This window comes from Pan paniscus, chromosome 13 (assembly GCF_029289425.2).
Source record: "Pan paniscus chromosome 13, NHGRI_mPanPan1-v2.0_pri, whole genome shotgun sequence".
Classification (NCBI taxonomy): Eukaryota; Metazoa; Chordata; class Mammalia; order Primates; family Hominidae; genus Pan; species Pan paniscus.
Window position 1 is genome coordinate 59,874,013 of NC_073262.2, and position 21,961 is coordinate 59,895,973.

The 21,961-nt window shown below is 35.8% G+C and overlaps 1 pseudogene; it reads right to left on the bottom strand.

Annotated features, from left to right (window-relative positions):
* Positions 1-3,985: 3,985 nt before the first annotated feature.
* On the bottom strand, positions 3,986-19,793 carry LOC100979137 (cyclin-dependent kinase 7-like; annotated as a pseudogene).
* Between the last annotated feature and the right edge of the window lie 2,168 nt (positions 19,794-21,961).

Here is a 21,961-nt window from a genome sequence, read left to right on the forward strand (position 1 = left end):
ACTCTGTTGCCCAGGCTGGAGTGCAGTGGCGTCAAATAATCATTTTAAATAGCAAAGTATAAAGCGTTCACGTTGTGTTTTGACAAATTTTCAAGGAATAGTTTGAGGATCACAAAATTGATCAGTTCCCCTTAAGTTCTCCATCAGTTCTGCATAAATGTGCACAGAGTTCTCAAAGAACCTTTGAGGGGCCCTAAGAATAAACACTTCTTTTGATCTAACCTCTCCTCCAAGACCTCATGAAGGTCACTGTCTACTGTCACCCTGTGTGCCAAAGTGACAAGCGTGGTCTAAATCAAAACTTGTTTTGATTAAACTTGCAGCAAGCTGTTCACCAGAATTTCTAACAAATAAGTCCTTCTGTTCACTTGCTAGAGTCGTGATCAACGGGAGCCAAAATAAAAATGCTGTCAGTCCATGAGATTCTTTAGTCAGTGAAGAAGAGAAAGATTGGGTCACTGCTCTGGCAATGTGCTTACCAATAGCTTAAGGTGCGCATATGACAGAAAAAAAAATTTTTTTTTTCTCTAAAAGCCATCTTCTCACATCATGTTTTAGTATGCGGTTATACATTTTAATGTCCATGTCAAATATATATATATATATATATATATATATATATATATATGCTGTTATTCAAGACTTTATCATAACAAATTATCGTGCTCTCCCAGAAATGACTATAAGTAAAAAGGAAGAAAAAGTTTAGTACTAAATTCTAGTATAATTTTCTAAAGACTGGAGATAAGATCGGAGAGGGGAGGAAGAAGATGTCAGGTTATTTCTCCTGTCTCTCTCTCACTCATGGAGAATATCCACCAGAGGCTTTAGCTCTTCCTTGGCTCCACTGCTATTAGAATGCCGCTCCATCCTTGCTCCAAGGTTCTAGGTTCTGACAACACAGCCCCCCCTGCTGTCGTTCCAATCCTTGGGGCAATAGCAGCTTCTTAATGTTGCTAATCTCTGGGACACCTCTTTAGCTTCTTAGCTTTTATATCACTTGCATAACCAATTTTCTGAATTAAATCCTATGTGTTGAAAGATTTTGTGTGATTTTGTTTCCCTGACTGCACCCCAACTGATAAAAATAACTGCTGTGTCTTCTAAGTTCTACAAGAGCAGAAGCACCCGGTATGTCCCAGCTGCTTAGTGGGCACGCAATAAGTGTTTCTGTTGGATGAATGAAAAGAGCCTTACAATTTACTGACAAAATGGAGGCTCCCTGCTTGCCAAAAATAATTCTCTATTCATATTTAAATCTTCTATCTTAGCCAGTAATTTTTAAAAAATCATTGTCGTTCTCTTCTATACCATTTTTTCAACCTTCTTACTGTAAAATAAAACATAGACAGAAACTCAAACAAAGCAAGTGAATTATTATAGGCAAATTCCCTTGAACCGCCACCCAGGACAAGAAATAGAATTTTTCCAGCCACTCCAAAAGCCCTTCCATGTGTCCTATCTCAATCATAGCCACCTCTCTGCTTTCAAGGGTAACAAGTATTCTGATTGTTATAGTGCTTGCTTTGTTGTTGTTTTTTTATGGTTTTATTCATGAAAGTATGTATCTACATACACTACCATTTCATCTTGCCTAGTAAAAAATAAGAAAAATGTCTTTCCAGTCTCTTCTTTTTTTTTATTTTTTTCATTTTTTATTATTTATTTATTTATTTATTTTTGAGATGGAGTCTCGCTCTGTCGCCCAGGCAGGAGTGCAGTGGCGCGATCTCGACTCACTGCAAGCTCCGCCTCCCAGGTTCACACCATTCTCCTGCCTCAGCCTCCCGAGCTGCTTGGACTACAGGCACCCGCCACCATGCCCGGCTAATTGTTTTGTATTTTTAGTAGAGATGGGGTTTCACCGTGTTAGCCAGGATTGTCTCGATTTCCTGACCTCGAGATCCGCCCGCCTCCGCCTCCCAAAGTGCTGGGAATACAGGCGTGAGCCAGCGCGCCCAGCCTCCCGTCTCTTCTAATCTACAGGTTACTCCTCCATCACTTTCTTTTCCTTATAACATAACTTTTGAATAACCTGGGTCATTGAGAGGTTTCCACAGTTTGGACCTTGATGATACTACACTAACGATGTAGTTCAACACATTCTTTTGCACTCTGAATTTCCTTCAAATTAACTCCTGGATACTGAGGTTCCATCAGACTCAGCCTATGCCTTTGGCAAAGCCGTATGTGGTGGTGTGTTCTTTAATCAGGAAGTATATCATGCCTGGTCTTTGCTCTTTCTGTAATGTTAGCAGCTGTTAATGTTCAATGCCCAGATCCATTAATTCACTCCAGTTGCAACATGTAGATATTCTAATTTCATCACTGAGTTTTCATTGAGTAGCTGGAATAATTTTGTACAGACATTTTCCCCTTCATCTACTCTTTGGCTATTTGTGTTGCAGTTCTTACAGGGAAGGCAGAATAAAGGTGACTGTAAGCAAAAAATCTGATAAGAATCTCATTTTCCTTCCCTTAAAAAATATATACATTTTTGGTCCAAATACCAAAAAGACTGTTGTTTGTTTTTTGAGTCCAGTAGTTTTACAAGAATTGTTGTTGGCCATCTGAGATTGATATTTTCCACTACATGCTGTGCTTTCCAGTGAATAATGACTGGCTGTTTGGATCTCCTTTCTCAAATCCATCCGATTCCCAGTTATTGTGTCTTTCTCCTGCACATTCAATAGCCTGATGAATTTATGGCCGTTGATGGGCTGTGCTTATCCATGTTTGTTTTGATACTTTGTCAGCTAGTTTTGTGGTAAATACTGTTCATGGGTTTTGACTTTTGATATTTAGCTGCTCTGTTGATTTAAATGCAGATTCAGAAAGATTCAAAACCTTAGACTGCCACTGTTGGCTTTATGTTCCCCGAATTCTCTGCAATTCTATTTTTATAAACAAATACATTTTTCATTAAACACACATCAATTTAAGTATAATTTAAATACAATAAAATTCACCCTTTTTAGTTTATAGTTTTATGATTAATGTATGCATTCATATAATCAACATCACAATCAGCATATGGAACATTTCTATTTACTCACAAAAGTTTCCCAGGGGTCCTTTGCAGTTAATCCTCTCTTACCACCACCTGTCCCCGGCAACCCCTTTCTGGAATGTCATACACATGGAATCATATAATATGTATTATTTGGTGTCTTGTTTATTTCACTGAACATAATGCTTTTAGATTTATTTAGAGTTTTGCATGTATCAACAATTTGTTCATTTTGTTGCTGAATAGTATTCTCTTGTGGGGTTGTACTACAATTTGTTAATCTGTTCATCAATTGATGAACATTGGTTTATTTCCAGGTTTTAGCTATTACAGATGAAATTGCTAGGTTTGCATACATATATTTGCAGAGATATATGTTCTTATTTCTCTTAGTTCTTAATTTTATTTTTCTAGGCACAGGAGTTCTGATATATATTTAACTTTACAAGGCACTACCAAACTGTTTTCCAAAATGGCCATACCATTTTGCTTTAGCTCTGGATTCCCGTTAGTTCTACAGTCTTGCCAATACTTATTTTCATGTTAATTTCAGCCAAGTTAATAGGTACGTAGCTGTATCTGTGGTTTTAATTTGCATTTTCACAATGAATAATAATGTTCAGTTCCCTTTCACGAGCTTATTTGACAGTTGTGTATTTTCTTTGATGAAATGTCAAGTCTTTTTGCTTTTTTATGGGATGTTTGTCTTATTATTGAGTTGTAAGACTGTATTATGTATTCTGGATACAAGTCTTTCAAAAGATGTGTTTTGCAAATATTTTCCCCAATCTATAGCATGAATTTTCACTGTTTAAATAGTGTCATTCAAAAAACAAATGTTTTCATTATGTAAAGTCCAACTTATTAATTTTCCTTTATGGTTGTGTGTGTGTGTGTGTGTGTGTGTGTGTGTGTGTGTGTGTCCTATCTAGGAAATCTCTGATGAATTTAAGGCCGAAAAGATTTTCTCCTATGTTTTCTTATGTAGAGTTTTTTTTTAAGTTTTAGAATTTTCATTAAGGCTTATAATCTATTTCAATCTCATTTTCTTAATATGGTGTGAGATAGGTGTTGAATTTCATTATGTGGCATCTAGATTCCAGTTATTTCAATCCTATGTGTTAAAAAAAAAGCTATTCATTTTCCAATAAATTACTTTGGCACCTTTATAAAGAACCAGTTAACCATACATGTGTGGATCTACTCCTGGCTTCAATTCTGTTCCATTACTCAATACATTTATCCTTAAATCAATACTTCCCTGTTTCATTTAGGTTAACTTTACAGCAAGTTTTGAAATCAGATAGTGTGAGACCTCTAAATTTTGTATATTTAAAATTATTTGGGATAATCTAGGTCCTTTAATTTTCATATTAATTTTGGAATCATCTTGTCAATTTCTACCAAGAAAATGCCCAATTGAAGTTTGATGGATTAGGAGATAATTGGCATTATATCAGTATTGAATCTTCTGATCCATAAAAACAGTATTTCTCTCCAGTGATTTATGTCTTTATTTTGCTGCATAATGTTTTGTGATTTTTAGTATAATAGCCTTGCATTTATCTCTCTTTCTCTATATATATATGTATGTGTATACATATACACATACATATATGTATATGAATATATATATAATTTTACTCTTAATTATGTGATGGTTTTTATGTTATTATGAATGGCATTTTTCTTATTTCAATTTTCAGTTGTTAGTTGCTATTATATAGAAATATAGCTAATTTTTATAGGTTGACTTTGTATCCTTTTCTATATCCATTAATATAATACTATCTCTATTTCCATTAACATAATGTTATTCCTATTTTTTAGTTTTTTAATATAGTAAACTATGTCATTTGCTGTTTAAAGGTTCAACCAACCTTGCATTCTTGGGATAAACCTAGATTGATAATTATGCACTACTCTTTTTTATATCACAAGATTTGACTAATATTTTATTAAGCATTTTTTTCTATATTTATGAGAGATACTGTTCTGTGGTCTTCTTATCCTATAATGTCTTTGTATAATTTTTGTATCAGGATATAAGATAATATTAACTTGATAAAATGAATTGGGAAGTTTATTTGCTCTTGTTTTTCTGGAAGAGTTTGCATAAATTTTGTGTTAGTTCTTCCTTAAATGTTTAGTAAAACTTACCTGTCAAGTCGTGTGGGCCCAGAACTTTGTTGAAAGGTTTTTTAAGTTCTATGTCTTTTATAGACATAGAAATATTAAGGTTATCTATTTCTTCTTGAGTGATATTTGGAAGCTTCTAACTTTTAAGAATCTTTTCTTTTTTATCTAACATTGAATTTATGACCATAAACTTGTTTATATTTCCTCTTTACCTTTTTAATGTCTGTAGGTTCTGTAGTAATGTAACCTCTTTTATTTCTGACCTTGGCCATTTCTACCTTTTCTCTTTTTTACTTAGTCTGTTTAAAAGCTTACCAATTTTAATAATCTTTTCAGACAACCAGCTTGTAATTTTATTATTTTTTTCTATTGGTTTTCTTCCTTCTGTTCGTTTAGATTTAATTTACCCCTGTTTTTACAGTCTTAAATGGAGGTTAGATTATTAGTTTTTACCCTTTTAAAATATTTTCTAATATAAACATTTGATTCTACACATTTGCAATTAAGCAGCTCTTTGGTCATATTACCCCAAATTTAATATGCCATATTTTCATTCCATTCAAAATATTTTTTAATTTTTCTGATTTTTTTAATACAATGTTTAATACTTTATTGTTTAATTGCCAAATATTTATTGATTTTCCATATCTTTCTGATATCAAATTCTAGTTTGATTTTATTTTGGTCTGAATATGTATTTTGTATGATTTTAATTTTGTGTTGTTGTTGGTGTTGAGACAGGGTCTCGCTGTGTCGCCCAGGTTGGAGTGCAGTGGCCAGATCTGGGCTCACAGCAACTTCTGCCTCCCAGGTTCAAGCGATTCTCCTGCCTCAGCCTCCCAAGTAGCTGAGACTACAGGTGCTAGCCCCCATGCCTGGCTAATTTTTGTATTTTTAGTAGAGATGGGGTTTCTCCATGTTGGCCAGATTGGTTTTGAATGCCTGACCTCATGATCTGCCTGCTTCAGCCTCCCAAAGTGCTGGGATTACAGGCATGAGCCACCGCACCCGGCAATTTCAATTTTTAATGTTTGCAGCATTATTAATGGCACAGAAAATACTCAATGTTAACTAAACAGTTCCACGTAAACTTAAAATAATTTTTCCTATTGTTTGTTGGAAAATATTCTATGGAAAATATTCTAATATTTTACCAATGAGGTAAAAATGGTTGACAGTACTTTCTAAGTCTTCTAACTGATTTTTTGTCCACATGTATTATTTATAGAGACAGGAATTTTGAGTTTTCCCACTATAATTGTGGATTTGTCCCTTTATCCTTTCAATTCTATCAGTTTTTATTTATATATTTTGAAACTCTAATATTAGAAGAATATACATATAGAATTGCTATTTTTCCTGGATTAAATTACCCCTTTATTACTATGTAATATCCCTTTATGTCTCTTGTAAACTTTCCTGTTCTCAAGTCTACTTTATGTAATGCTAATATACCTACTTCAGCTTCTTTTGACAAGTGTCAAAGTGACAAAGTCCTTTAACTTTGAATGTATCTATAGCCTTATATTTAAAGTGAGATGTTTCTAGATAGAATATACTTGTCTTGCCCTTGTTAATTCAATTTGGCAATACCTAGCTCTTAACTGACAAATTTACACAATTTACATGTAATATAGTTACCAATATGATTGGCTTTAAATTTACCAATTTGTATTTACAAATGTGTGCTACATATTCTTTTTTATTTTAAAATACATTTAATAAAAATAACCCATAGTTTTATATATTTTACATGTGTAGGATATTTACAAATTCACTTCCACAGCATTTACTTAATGTTTACTATTTTTTCATTATTTGCCTTTTTGACTATTTCCTTCAGTAGTAAAATGTTGTCCAGTGTTCTCTTTAAAAAATTAGTTTCTTGGGCAATCCTCCTTGTTCCAAGGCCTGTGTTCTTTTCCTTTTTGTCGCCAAAGCAGGATTTGATTGCTCCTTTAAGGTTTCCACTGGACAGTTGTGTCTTGGCAGCTGACATCCAGGTGTTGGCCCTGGCCGATTACTGAAACACTTCATTTTCAGTGCCTGTGTGGCCGTAATTCGAGCACATGGATTAAATAATAAGCCTTGTATGAGATCTAGTAAGTCGTCTCCTGCTGCACTGAAGATGTGATGCCATGGGATTCCAGGGAAACTCTTAAATGTCACATAATCTGGAAGACTACACATGTCCGGCCACTGTTCCTCAGTTGGTGTGCCCAAATATTCTTGTTAGCTGATCAAGCTCTGAATCTCCTGACAAAAAAGGAACCCTTAGAAGTAACTCTGCTAATATACAGCCAACAGCCCACATGTCCACACCTACACCATACATCCTAGCTCCAAATAGTAACTCAGGGGCCTGATACCACCTGGTTGCAACCTGATATGTATAAGCTCTACTGGGGCTCCCAAATGATTTGGCCAGGCCAAAATCTGCCAGTTTTAGAACTCCATTTTCATCTAGCAACAAGTTGCTTGGTTTCAGATCCCTATGTAGGATCCAATGTTGATGTAAATATTCTAATCCTTGAAGAGTCATCAACATGCAGGCTTTGATGTGTGATGTTGTCAGCACAAGACTATTATCCTTTATTATAACCTCTAGATCAGTTTCCATAAAACCAAAGACAAGGCTAATATTAGACTTACATCCAAAAGCATCAAGGCGGCCAATTATATTTGGATGACTTAGCTCTTGTAATAATTGTATCTCTCTTAAGGCTGTTCTGTTTATACCATCTTTAGCTTCTGATCTATGTCCAAGTTTGATTTTCTTAATGGCGACAATTTGGTTGGTATTCTTATCTCTGGCCTTGTAAACCACGGCAAACTTAAAGCCTCCAACAGCCACTTCTGTCCACCAGGCTCCATTGCATTAGTATATATTCTTCTTTTTCTCTTCTTTTTTCTGCTGTCCTTTTGTGTTAAATGAGCAGTTTAATTATTCAATTCTATCGTCACTATTGGCCTATAAGATAGAGCTTTTTGAATTTTTTTACTGTTTTCTCTAGGATTTACAATATACATGTTTAACTTCTTACAGTCTAAATTTTAGGAATATATCACTTCAATATGTTGTAACAGCCACACATCACTTCCTTCCACTAATTCTTTGTGCTATTATTTTGTTATGTTTTACTCCTAATTATGTTACAGTCTCCCCACTGTACTGTTACTATTTTTCTTCAGTCTTTCAGAAGTATTTTTAAATGAATTTTTATATTCTCATATCTTTACTATTTAGAGTATTTTATCAATATTTTGTATAGATCCAGATATTTATCATGTATCATAGTCCTTCTGACTGTAAAACTTTATCATTTCTTATGGTATAAAACTTCACTGCCAATGAATTTTCTCATCTTTTGTTTGCTTAAAAAGTACTCTATTTTATTTTCATTGTTAAAAGATAGTTTTGTGTGGTATAAAATTTTGAGCGAGTTAACCGTTTTTTTTTCTTGTACTTTAAAGATATTGATTTATTGCTTTCTGCCTTATTTAGTCCCTTATGAGAAGACTGCTGACATTCTTATCTTTGGTCTTCTATATATAATCTTTTTTTTTCCTTTGGATGCTTTTAAGATTTTATCTTCATATTTGGTTTTCAGAAGTTTAGCTTTCATATGCCCAAGCATTTTTTTTATTATTTTTTCTGCTTTAAACCCTGGCTTTTTAAATCTGCTATTTGCTCTCTTTTATTCATTTTGGAATATTATTTGCCATTATCTTTTTTAATATATTCTGTGCCATAGTCTCTTTCTTCTCCTCATAAAACCTCAATTATATGTATGTTAGATTATTTGATATTTTTCTATGGCTACTGAATATTCTATTCTCTTGTTATTATTGTTTCTTCATTTTTCTGTCTTTTTTAGTTTGGATAATTTGCATTGGTCTAACTTAAAGTTCAACAATTCCTTTCACTGCTATATCCAGACTGTTGATAAGTCATTCAGCAGAAAATTTATCAAATAAATTATTCTTCTCTGTTTAGCATGTTTTTAAAAAATTTCTAGCATTCTCACTTGATTTCTTTTTAAATTTCTATATACCTGCTGAAATTTCTCATTTGTTCATACATGTGTTAACCTTTTTTACTGCACTCTTTAACATATTTAACACAGTTGTTTTGAAATACTTCCTCTAAAGTACCATGATCTTATCACATCTTGGTTTGATTCTGTTGACTCCTTTATCTCTTGATAATGGGCAATTTGTCATAGTCGTTGTTACTGTTTGTGTGTATTGTATAATAATACATTGAATGTAGACATCGTGGCTAAAGAAAAATTGAGAGTGAGGTAAATTTACAACAGGAAATGGGCACATTTCTTATGTCAGTTCGTTAATATGGAGGTTAGGTCACTCTAAGTAGTAGTTGAACTCAGTTGGATGTGGTTGTTACTCTAATTACCTTTGATTCACCATAGACTTCCAATTCCTCCAGTCATAGACTACTACTACCTTGTGCTTAGGTTGAGGCACCTAGGGTGCTGGAGGGTTTTAACAGTATTTCTGCTCCATCCCACCTTTTAGCAGACCTTTCATCCCCATGCCACAGAGTGGGTCTCCGTTCAGTATCTTTCCCCTTTCCCAGAGAATATACTGCCTGCATTAGCTTTTTTCTAGGTACAAGGCTTTTGCAGGTGCCAGGGGATTTTTAGTTTCTTGTTTTAGCCTTCTCATCCTTCCTTCCTCTCTCATCATGATAGCCAAGATCTGCCTTGCTTTTTCATCAGTGCAAGATCATGTGCTTAAGTAACTTTTCTATTCCATTCTTAGTGATATACAGCATTTCTCATCTACTCCTACTCCAAACTGGCATCAGGGGTGTATGGACATTGCCTGCTTCTCTCTTAGTGGCAACACCTTTATTTTCACGTGAGGAAAGGATTCAGAACAGGGCTAGACATTGCACCTTTCCCTCAACAGCAACCAATCATATCTACATTCCTGTATCACCAAAGAATTTGCCATGCTTCCAGTCCTACTCAGGAGCACCTGGTTAGGGCCCATGGACAAGCATTGGTGAGTGTTTGCAGATTCTCCTTTGTATGGGGTTTCCGTGGGTTCTCAACTATCATGCTGGCCTATTGGGCCTTTAAGTATTTTTTAAATGTTCAATTTGCATTAGTCAGGATTCTCCAAAAAAAAGAGGACCAATAGGATGTATATAAAATGATTTATTATAAGGAATTGGCTTATGTGATTATGGGCACTGAGAAGTCCAAACCCAAGGGAGACAATGGTATAGATCCAGTCTGAATCTGAAAGCCTGAGAAGCAGGAGAGCCAGTCATATCAGTTCCAGTGCCAGTCTGCATCTGAAGGCAAGAGAAGACTGCTGTCCCAGTTTGGAGGCATTTAGACAGATAGAAATAATTCTTTCTTAGCACTTTATTCTATTTAGGCCTTCACAGATTATTTTTTGTGGTTTGTTGTTGTTGTTGTTTTAGTAGAGACAAGGTTTCACCATGTTGCAGGCTGGTCTCAAATGCCTGACCTCAAGTGATCCACCCACCTTGGCCTCCCAAAGTGCTGTGATTACAGGTGTGAGCCACTGCACTGGCCAGGCCTTCAGAGATTGCATGAGACCCACCTTCATTGAGAAGAGCAATATGTTTTACTCAGTCTACTGATTCAAATGCTAATCTCATCCAGAAACGCTCTCACAGACAGACTCAGAATAATGTTTAACCAATATCTGGGCACTCGTTGGCCTTGTTAATTTGGCACATAAAATTAACCATCACACAGTTGTTTTCTTTTTATCTGATTTTATAGCTGCCATCTTTTTCTACTTTGTTCTGCCAAAGGCAAACTTAATGTGGCCCACCTCTCCTGGAGGGTCTTGACATCCTCTGAAATTCATTGTTCTTAGTTGCTTTGCAACCTCAACTATCTGATGAGTACAAATAAGACATAATTTTGTAGATTAATTATTTTTATCATTAGAGTAGGAGCTTTTTATATCCAAAGTAGAAGCAGCTTTCCCAAATAGTCTTAACATTCAGGGTAAAAAACTTTTGAATCAAGTCATGTTCATTGAGCATCTGTCAGTTTGTTTGATTTTTTTCAATAACTGAAAAAAAATGAGTTAACAATGCAATGTCTCTAATCTTAATGCATTACAAATCTAGTTCATGGGATAGGATGGGACATATACTAAATAATACTGACAGTTTAGTGAGAATAAATTAATAATAATTTTATTTTAGCTAAGAGCCTACGTCACCAAGGCACATCACAATGTTGAAAACTATTCTGACTTCAAATTTTGCTTAAACCAATTCTATGTTGCTCAATATTTAAAACAGTAGTAGCACTTGCCTCATTACTCACTTTATGATATACTTTTATTTCTATATTTTTCACATGCAAAACATTTATAATGGCATTTTTATCTTATTCCTGTTATTACTTTTAAGAATAAAATTGACCTTTTTTATTTTTTGAATGATCATGCTTGGCTCCTCTGAATGAAGCCATAGAATTTCATTCCTAAATTCTAACAAGCTAACATCATGCTTAACTAAATCTTTTCTTTTATGAAGAGTTTAGAGAACTAAAATATGATGGCCTTGAACAAGTTGTAAAGATATGCATTGTTTTCTTTGCTGAATAAAAGCATGGACATAGAAAGGTAGCTTGACAGCGATCGACAACATTTTTATATTAATGTTTCCCTCATGGTAAATATAAAAACAGACCCACTTCCCACAATAAATATCATTTATGTATGACTATGTAAGAGTTTACTAAAATAACAATTTACTATTTTTGAAAATTATGTTAGAGAGATCTAAATATTTCTTAATTTCAATTTTGCATTTTTTAATATCATATTATACAAATAACTTTTTAAAGTTTAGAATACAAACATATCTGTGGGACCCTGAAATGTTCAAACCCTCTTGACACAGTGCCTATAAATGTATTATTAACAAAATGATCTTACTCTCATCCTTTTAATCAAGGCCAAGAGTGATGGTAAAGACAGAAAAGGTGACAGAGGCCAAACCACTAGTGGCCACAGCTCCATAGTTTCTGGATGAAATAATTTATACACTAACACTAACAGAAATAACCCCATTATACACCCTAAAGGGGAAAGGGTAGCTGTGTCAATAACGGATCATGCATGTTTATAGTTATTTAGATTCATGTAGTTAAACGTGATCATCTACAACTCACTTGTAATATGTTTGAAAAAATAGATGAAGACAGTATCATTGGAAACTTTTCATACTGATAGCTAAGTTCTGTACTTCTGCTACAAAGTTGAAAAATGTGTCCTAAAAGGCAAATATATAAAAACATTCCTGTGAGAAGGGATAGCAAATTGTTCCAAATCTATATAAACCTCGGCAGGTATAAATCCTGTAAAAGCTGAGCATTCCATTAACAATTTAGAGCATTCCATTAAACAATTCCAAATGTCATCAGAGTTTCTCCAACATATAAACCATATTTCTATCAAATTCTCCCCCATTTTTGACTATTTGTTGTTCATGCTATTGGTGTGGATGCCAAACTGAAATCTATAAGAATTAACCAAGACAAGTACCTTAAAAATTGAGTTCCCACTCCCCTATACAAAGCAATCTGGCCAGAAATGCCCGAGCATGAAAATTATTACAATTTTGATCTCTTGAGATTTTCTGGAATCTTGCTGAAAAGGAAACTGTTCTATGAAACTGTTATTTTAAAGATCCATTTCAACTCCTCTGAAAATTATTAACTAAGAAGTAACAGCATCAAGTTAATTTTGTGGGCAGTGGCCAATTTCCACTTGCTCTTCTCCCTCTGTTTTCCCTGCTACAAACAGTAAAAAGATGTCAGTGCAGTTGGCTATTCCCTAACAGCAAAATTCCCCTCCCATTCTAAACAGTTGAGCAGACTCTCAGTACAGAATAAACTATTGGTCATGGGTCAGAGCCCACAGTTCTTTGCTCTTTGTCTTATTAATTTTTAAAAATATATGTGATGATCATCTCCTGAATTTCAATTTCCTGAAGACAATATGACAAATTTATTTTAACTATTCTGATGCAGAAAGCTAATTAAGTAAACTGGTTCAGCAACTGATCATGTTTCACTAATTTCAACCATCTGCCTCAACATTTGTTCCTATGTGTACCAGCTTTCATAGCTTCTTTCCTCTAATAGCAATTAATGAAACTGTTAATAAGCTACATATATCATACACTGTTATAACAATTTACCAAAGGGTAGCATTATGAGACAAATTATATTTAACAATTGTAGAAAAATGACTCTGATTATCAAATGTACAACATCAATTAGATTTTTTAAATTTATGCTTCTCAATTAATTATCTAATTAATTTGGTGCACATTCTATGTATAATTTGTAATTTTAAACTCCTGGTCAGATTTTGCCATCTATTTTTACATGCTGACTGCTTATATGAGGCACATATTAATGAAACATAACTTCCCTGCAAATTACTGAGCCTTGCTTTTATTTTCATTCATTGTGCTTTTTCATAAGAACTTTTTCAATTGTTGTGCAATGCATAAAAAGGCAAATTGTACTATTATCCAGTTTTTGCACTATATTCAAAGAATGATATATGCACACACATATATAATAATTTTAATTTTAAATGAGGTTAATTTATAAATATCTTTTACAAATATCTTTTAAAAATAAAACAGTACACCAAAAAACAAAAAATAAATGGCTTTTACAAAGTAAGTCCTATCTAATTTAAACTTCAATAGCATTATGGATCTGGTTACTCCTGTACAAATGAAAAATATAAAATATGATTTGACTTTGCCAAAGATTTGGTATTTATTTTCCTGGTACTTAAAAAAACTTAAAAAATGAACATTCCTTCAAAATATGTTTTATAAATACACGGTATTGATGAGTAAGTGCTGAAAGCTCAACTCATCAATACTCTGTAGTTCTCTGTTTAGCCACTACTCTGTCCAAGGGTATGTGAGTGCACACACACTCACTCATATTCAAAATCATAGTCTTCTCTATTGTAACCACTACATTTGCTTCGATAACCACATTTATGATATTATTATAGAGGAAAAAATCCTGGATATCATGACATCCAGGACATTTTTACAAAGCTCCAAGATGTGGATGATTCTACACATTCTCCCCCCCAGTAAGTTGTGTGGACAGCATAGACCTAATCTAAGGATTTTCAGCCTGGGCATGGTGGCTCACGTCTGTAATCCCAGCATTTTGGGAGTCTGAGGCGGGTGGATCACTTGTGATCAGGAGTTCAAAACCAGCCTGTCCAACATGATGAAACCCGTGACTACCAAAAATACAAAAATTAGCTGGGTGTGATGGCACATGACTGTGGTCTCAGCTAATTGGGAGGCTGAGATGAGAGGGTCACTTGAACTGGGAGGCAGAGGTTGCAGTGAGCATATGGCACACCTGCACCCAGCCTGGGTGACAGAGCAAGACTCTCTCCCCAAAAGAAAAAAAAAAAACCCTAAGGATCTTCAAAATGCTAATAAACAAGTGCATATTGGTATGATTTAGTTAGGAGCAAGGGTTGAAGGGGCACAATGAGATGCTAAGCAGTCTTGGTTCCCTTGTGTTTTGCATATAAAAATATGCACAGCAAAGAAATTTCTATTGAAACTATTACTACTTTACTATTGTTATAAAAAGAGAATTGAGGCCGGGCGCGGTGGCTCACGCCTGTAATCCCAGCACTTTGGGAGGCCGAGGCGGGCGGATCACGAGGTCAGGAAATCGAGACCATCCTGGCTAACACGGTGAAACCCCGTCTCTACTAAAAATACAAAAAATTAGCCGGGCGTGGTAGCGGGCGCCTGTACTCCCAGCTACTCGGGAGGCTGAGGCAGGAGAATGGCGTGAACCCGGGAGGCGGAGCTTGCAGTGAGCCGAGATCGCGCCACTGCACTCCAGCCTAGGCGACAGAGCGAGACTCCGTCTCAAAAAAAAAAAAAAAGAGAATTGAGATAACCCAAAGAATAATAATCAAAATAATGCAAATGACAAGAATGAGATTCTTGGAAGAATGAGGAAAAATGAATTGCTAAAAACATTAAGCAAAAATGACAGAATAGTTTGTCCTCCTTTAAACCTGCCCCAATTTTATTGTATAAATAACTTACATTTTACAATGGATACACTATATCTTAATTAAAATAATCAGTTTGAAAATACCCTAAACCAAAGAAGCAATAAAAATACTGAGAAACCCTGCCTTCTTCAAATCACAGGAGAATAATTCCACCCAGCTATCTTAGTCTGATTTATTGTCACTAAGCAGAATGCCACATACTGGGTAATTTATAAACAGTAGAAGTTTATTTGGCTCATAGTTCTGCAAGCTGGGAAATCCATGATCAAGGGGTCATCTGGTGAGGGCCTTCTTGCTGTATTATTCCATGGTGAAAGGGCAGAAAGGCGTGAATTCCCTTGCAGCCACGGCAAAAAGAAGACGACAAAAATAATGGTTTCTACTACTCTTTCTTTTCAGAATCCTGAGACGAGAACCTCTTGTGGTGAGAAGCACCAACAATCACCACAGAGGGTCCCCAAATTAGCTACTACTCTAGGGAGAACTAACTCCTGAGGTAATCTCAATTCTGGCTCCATTCCCCTTACCTAAAATAGTCTCTCAACTTTGACCTTGATAACACTGGCAGCAGATAAAGATGAAGACACACATCACAAATTCAACAAGTACCACTCACTGACTGGTAATGGGAAATTTGGTCTTAAAGGTTCCGTAGACCAGAGATATCTAACTCTGCAGGCTTCCTATGAATAAACACCCCATATCCTACCCTCTCTTTGACTACCACTCTAAACGTGGCCACTCAGCAGCCATCTTCCTTTGTAAAGGTGAAGCAGAAAAGTTCCAATGAGAAAAGTCATTGACAACTTTGCTTATTGGTAGTACACTAGTCATTTTTCAACCAAGCCTTCAAAGACTCAAATGTATTATCTTGAATACAAAGAGCAAAATCTAATATCTCTAACATTTTCAGGAAAATCAACTGTTTAGTATAGGTTTTTTTTCTCTTTTAATAATGTCGATTTTTGGGGGGTTTTTTTGTGTTGTTGTTGTTTTGGAGACAGGGTTTCACTCCCCTCTCCCAGGCATGAGTGTAGCAGCATGATCATGGCTCACTGCAGCCTCGATTTTGCAGGCTCGGGTGATTCTCCCACCTCAGCCTCCTGAGTAGCTGGGACTACAGGTGTGTGCCACCACGCTCAGCTAATTTTTTTGTATTTTTTGCAGAGAAGGGCTTTTGCCATATTGTTCAGGCTGGTCTCAGACTCCTGGGCTCAAGCGACCCACCTGCCTTGGCCTCCCAAAGTGCTGGGATTACAGACATGAGCCACCATGCCTGGGCAACAATGTCACTTTTGAAAACCATATTTTTAAGAAAATTATTTAACCATTAATTATTTAGGCTGTAATAACAACTTGAGTTATTTTTTGATTGTTAATTAGTGAACTGTTTATAATGAAATAATTCCCTAATAACTCACAAGACATGTAGAACCCTTTCCTCTGATAAATTGTCCCTGATATGCTTCTCTTTTGCATAGAGTCCTTTGTCCTTCCTCTAAATTGGCTGTTATTTCTCACCATTGTCAATATGTTACTGCTTCTCATCTGCTCCCTTACTCTATGTACAATTGTCTGGGTAAGGTTTTGAAAGTGTGCCAACCTCTTCTCTGGAGTAAGCTCTGGACTATCATTTATCATTTAGAGGGCTTTTTCATTTACTCCCTGGTTCACAATTTGGTTTCACACCACAAACTAAAATCTGCCTTCTGGACCCATTGAGGTTCGCCATATTGTATATGTTATTGTTGTTTTCCCAGAGAGCATCATATGTTTAAAATAGATTGGCTTGTGTTACCATAAATAAGAAATAAGAACTTGCCAGGAGTTTAATATATAGCCTAATGGCCTTAGAAAAATGCAAGCAGTTTTGACAAGTTTCGTTCTCATAGGCATTTTTGGTTTCCACCAAAAAATGACTTTTAAATAAGAAAAACATAGCTATTTCCATGGTGGCTAGCTCTGGCTCTTTAAATTAGGCCAACTCAAGTGCATACATATACTATAGATCCTTAAAGCAAGACTTAGGTATCCACCAGGGTTTATAGCTTTTATTGTGAACCTCCTCTTACTTATTCCCAATCTATTCCTTCATTTTATTTCTACTAAGCCTCAATCTTCTGGATCTGTGACTCCTGACTTTATTTCTGCTTATGGTATTTGAGCTTCAGTTTTGCCAGTGAATCTGGTTTGGCTACTATTCCCATTTTTTACTCCATTGGTTACATCTGGTAGAAATCTCTTGCTACAGCCCCAGGAAATACACACACACACACACACACACACACACACACACACACACACACACACACATCTAGTCACAGGAACCCATACATCTACCCTTCACTCTGTATTGAGAGAGTATTTAGACTCCCAATCTCAAGGTCGTTGTGCATTAGAGCAAGTTCAACACTTATTGATAGTTTGCATCAATAGGAGGCAAGTTATCCTATATCTTCTGGCAAAGTGAAAGGCATGTGAAATGGGAGAATGGAAAACATTATTTCATGACTTTTTTCTTTTTCACATGCATTTAACCACCTCAGGATTAAATGTGCAGAAATGTAATCAGAAACATGAATAGAAAGTTAGTGATTACTTAATAAGATTGTTTAACTTTTTCAAAATCATGAAAATTTCCAGCCACAATTTTTAACAATCTGCCAACTACTCCATAAGATAAAGCAACAGGATGTTGAAGAAGTCTTTTCCTATTGTCTTGGAAATTTTGCTGAAGTTCCAATAATGAAAACAGTAGGAAATAAGTACATTCACTTTCTGAACAAACAAACAAACAAAAGTAGATACACCTATGCTAGACTTAATTAAGATTATAGAAACTATCTAGTGATTCCATCAATCACACTGAACTATTTCCTGCCTATAGGAGAATTGATAATAAATTAGAAAGGGAGATTGAAATAGATCATCCAGATAGAGAGTGCTGTGTCAATTCATTTTCTTTCCCCAAACTGTAAAGGAGAGAAAGGAACTGCTCCCCACCCACAAGCAAAGAAAGATTGGCATGCTTGCCAGTGAGACAAGCATTTAACTTTCCACATGAATATTTGCTAAGCTCTGACAATCTTGGAGAACCAGAAGTGAGTGAGGTGATTAGGTGTTTGGACAGTTTGTAATGTTTGTCTTAGGGAGACTGGCAGCATATGAACAATGAGATTGACATCTGCTTCCTGCTTGGAAAATTTTGAAGGCAGCAATATGAGTGGAGTGTCAGAGATGGGCAGGGTAAGACCATTCAGCTGTAAGGTCAGCTTGTCCTTACAGCAGTTGGTGTGGTTAGAAATCCTAAGTCCCCTTAAGCCAAATGATCACTACTTACAACAGCTGGGCTCAAACCAAGTTGATGCAATTTTGTCCAAGATGGCTGCCTTCTGCCTTGAGAAGCTCCAATATAAGTGGCTAAGTGGGTTGTTCCCCCAATGTCAGAAAGTAAAAGGGGTCCGGCAGAGCTCAGAGCTCATTGCTCTGTCATTGAATGTGAGCAGGCTCTAAACAGAGTTTGTCATGTATGAGTGTAATCTCCTGGAGAAATCATCATATGTTCTGGGAAAGAAGCAGATGACTGTTTGCCAAAGGGCTTTAAAAATTCTGAACATTCAGCATGAATTCATAGTGGATCATGAATGATTCTAAAATTTGTCTTAAAAAAAATTCCATGATAGGCTATGCTGCAAAAACAGGTTTATTCTTAAAATAGCACCAAAAACCCTATGTTTGAGCATTCTAACAAATTTTGTACTATCAATATTCTATGCCTGCGCAGTGGAAAGAAAGAAGGAAATGTGAGTAAGAAAGCCCTAAGTAATTTTTAACAATGATAAAGGAGCTTGATTTAATGTTAACAAATAGAGATGTTTCAAGTAATGACTTGGCCTTTTGAAAAGACATTAAGGGGGGCTCCTGTGGTAATGTGGGCAATACTTACACACTGTTAGACTATTACCACTAAAAGACAAGGACCTACCAGAAGTGACCATCCTCACTTATCCACTGACAGTACAAAGATTGGGATTTACGCCATCATCAATCTAAATACTACAATTGATTGCTAAATATGAATTTTTCCTCTCCTTTCTAAAAATAGCCCTCCTTATTGAATACAACAAATCCACTGAATAAATGAAAGACAAACCAAAATCTATTTTTGAACAAAAATTAAAAATAATACTCCTGAAGCTAAAGTGATTTTCAGTTTCAAATGCAAAAACAGAAAGATAGAAATAAACATGTACATTGTTTAGAAGAGGTGGAAAGATTTTGAATAAACAAGTGATTTAATAAACCACATAGCTTCTAATCCTTTCAAAATCCACTGTTCCTTTTCTACACACAACGATGCCAAGTTTAGATCCTTCTCAAATGTCACAGTTTTGATTTCTGAAATTATCTTATTTACAGATACCAAGTCATATCTTCTTGTTTTCAAAATCTTTTAAGTTTATTAGAACTACTATCAGTGAGTTTAAAAACAATTCCTGCGGCCAGGCGCAGTGCCTCATGCCTGTAATCCCAGCACTTTGGGAGGCTGAGGCAGGTGGATCATTTGAGGTCAGGAGTTTGAGACCAGCCTGGCAACATGGCGGAACCCCATCTCTACTGAAAGTACAAAAATTAGCCGGGCCTGGTGGCGGGCGCCTGTAATCCCAGCTACTTGGGCGGCTGAGGCAGGAGAATCACTTGAACCTGAGAGGCAGACATTGCAGTGAGCCGAGATCACGCCATTGCACTCCAGCCTGGGCAACAAGAGCGAAACTCCATCTCAAAAAATCGAAAACAAACAAACAAATTCCTGGGGTATCCAACTGAAAGACCAACAAGTGACCTTGAAATTAACCTTAGATCCAACAACTTAGAAAAATCAAGAGGGAATAAGATAAGTTACATATTTTGGGGTTTTGTTTCTGTTTATCTCAGGATTTAACTGAATTCAGGATCTTTTAAAAACTCACATGTAGGGAGTTTCCTGCTTTTCTTCCTGGTTAAAAAAGAGACTAAAAAATGAAATTTAGTACTAGAACCGTATCTTCTCATATTTTAATGTCTACTAAATCTATAGAGGGTTGCTAAGTGAATAAAACATACTTCCATTTTCTGAATCCTAGAATTCTGTTTTAAAACATTTCAATGTTGGAGGAAAATAATATCAACCACATTTTAAATACAGGAGTCAAAGCAAGTACTGTGTTTTTAAGTCTAGATTCCATTTAGGCATCTTTTTAAGCTAGTTAGGTATGTATGATAAGTAAGCATGGCCCAGCTATAGAAACACAACAAAGCATGATTGGACTAAAATAAGCTGCAGAGTGGTTTTGTTTCTCTCCCATGATCTGGCAGGTCACATTGGGGAAGACTAGGTTGGGGGTGGCCATGACAGCTGACTCTCAGTCCTAACCCTTTGTAATGGAGGCATGATGGTTTTTCTGTCATCGTGTCCAAATGACAAAGGAAACAGCCAGAAAAATAAAACGTTTGCATCTGTTAAGTACCACCTACACCTGCCTACAGATCTTCATGACGCAGATTGAGAACAAAGTGCATATGTTACTAGGCAGAGGGGGCTGGGGTTCATAGCACGAATCCTATTGGCAGGGATGTATTTTAGTGAGTTGAATTATGCCTGTCTGATAAACAACATTTGGGTTCACCACAGGGAGGACTTGGAAAGAGAGGCTGTTCACAAGGAGATGCTGACACTTGGGGAAAAAAAGCGCTGAGGAAATATAACAGAACAAAATCCCATTTAACTATTGATGATGGCTTCTCCAGAATGAGGTTTTGCTGGTCATTACTATCCTGGAAAAAGTTACACAGATACTGATATTCCATTAAAAAAAAATAGACTCATTTCTTCAAATAACTATCACTATACCAATAGAATTCCACTGAAAAAAGACTTAAAACTTCTGGACAATTTTAAAGAAATCTGGGGTAAATTCCTCCCACAGACTATAAACTAGTTCAACCATTGTGGAAGACAGTGTGGTGGTTCCTCAGGGATCTAGAACTAGAAATACCATTTGACCCAGCCATCCCATTACTGGGTATATACCCAAAGGATTATAAATCATGCTGCTATAAAGACACATGCACACGTATGTTTATTGGGGCACTATTCACAATAGCAAAGACTTGGAACCCACCCAAATGTCCAACAATGATAGACTGGATTAAGAAAACGTGGCACATATACACCATGGAATACTATGCAGCCATAAAAAATGATGAGTTCATGTCCTTTGTAGGGACATGGATGAAGCTGGAAACCATCATTCTCAGCAAACTATCGCAAGGACAAAAAAACCAAACACCGCATGTTCTCACTCATAGGTGGGAATTGAACAATGAGAACACTTGGACACAGGAAGGGGAACATCACACACTGGGGCCTGTTGTGGGGTGGGGGGAGGGGGGAGGGATAGCATTAGGAGATATACCTAATGTAAATGACGAGTTAATGGGTGCAGCACACCAACATGGCACATGTATACATATGTAACAAACCTGCACGTTGTGCACATGTATCCTAGAACTTAAAGTATAATAAAAAAAAAAAATATATATATATATAAAAGCTGATCCACCATTATCAAGTAGGCTTCATCACAGGAATGCAAGATTGGTTCAACATATGCAAATCAATAAATGTGATCACCTAAATAGAACTAAAACAAACACCAC